Raw genomic sequence first — 1,397 nt, forward strand, 5'->3', positions numbered from 1 at the left:
TTCATTTGAGAATACCCCCGTAATTCTCAAATGAAATTCATAGTTAATATAACCTACTTATATATATTATTTTTAAATCAACATAATATTCTAACTGTAACATAAAGACATGAAAGGAAAGTAGTATAATTTCAATGAATGAGTGCTCAGGCACAACTCTGCTACGAGATACAGCAAAGCAGTCACGTGTCCCCATCTGTGTGCAGAATCACCTTGACCACAACAGCCCGAATGCAGACTGATACAGATGTGTCATTTTGAAGGCAAAAGTTCACGAGCGGTATTAGTCACTGGTATGATTTTTCGAAAATATTAAACGAGTATTGGTAAAGTTCTGAACGAAACAACATAGAACTTAATTTCATGGTCAAATTGCAAAAGAGGCTGGGAAATATAGTTTTTATTTTGGGTAGCCATGTGGTCCGGTAAAGAAACTCAATTGTATAAAAAAAAGAGAGAAAGAGAGAGAGAGAGAGAGAAAACATGCCGGGGACAACTGTGCCCATCAGTGCCCAGTGCTGTAGAACTCAGCGCGGAGACCTTGGAATGGCACACGGCAGGCGTCCAACGCTGGGCATTCTCCACTGTGCTAAAAGGAAAGGAAACATTTATTCTGAAAATGGATTCCCTTCACTACTTACCATGCTTCTGCCAGCAATACTACCTGTGGGTTTACTAAATATCTTAATCCCCATCATGGTATCTCGTACAACACTGCTTCTGTCCAAAAAATTCATTTTCTGGCGAAAGAAGCAAGACAATGGACTGATATAATTGAGATATGCTTATCTCATTCAGCACGTACTGATGTCCCCACAGCAGCTGAGCTGATAGGACAGTGAGAAGACTGTTTATTTCCCAGCTGAAAGACATCGCCTTGTGAGCTTATGGCATGTGCTCCTCAAAAGTGGTCAGTGTATGATGTGGTTCCCGCCCCACAGCCAGAGCACATGCTCTCCCAGAACCAAAGAAATGGGCATGGTACCTCTGATTACACCTAATGACTCACTCGCTGGGCTCCGCCGGTTTGGAAGTCTTCGCTCCTGAGAGAAATGGTTCCATGGTGGTCCCACTGACTGGGTCCTTGAGAGACCAACCTGGCAACTTTGGCCTCTTCTCACCACTGGACAATAAGCAAACAGGGGAGTCACTCTATTAGCTGATGTGACTGATCATGATTACCACACATTGAGCCAGAGAAGAGTATGTTTAGAACTCAGAGAACCCTCTGGAACACCTCCTAGTTCTGCCATGTCTAGTGCTAAAACTTCATGGGAAACCAAGCAGCCCACTACGAGCAGGACTGCCAGAGTTTCAGACACTTCAAGAACAAAGGTTTCAGTCACCAGGTGAAAGCCTGCGTCAGCCGATGGGCCGACTGAGGTCGAAAAGACCAT

General features: G+C 44.0%; 1 long non-coding RNA gene across 1 annotated transcript; it reads right to left on the bottom strand.

The window, feature by feature from the left end:
• Positions 1 to 385: 385 nt before the first annotated feature.
• On the bottom strand, positions 386 to 1,123 carry LOC112476444. Its single transcript, XR_003045108.1, has 2 exons — positions 1,010 to 1,123; positions 386 to 589 (listed from the first exon to the last, which is right to left on the bottom strand). It is a non-coding gene; the product is annotated as an uncharacterized LOC112476444 (long non-coding RNA).
• Positions 1,124 to 1,397: the final 274 nt, after the last annotated feature.

The sequence above is a fragment of the Pteropus alecto genome, unplaced genomic scaffold (assembly GCF_000325575.1).
Source record: "Pteropus alecto unplaced genomic scaffold, ASM32557v1 scaffold101, whole genome shotgun sequence".
In the NCBI taxonomy this organism is placed as follows: Eukaryota; Metazoa; Chordata; class Mammalia; order Chiroptera; family Pteropodidae; genus Pteropus; species Pteropus alecto.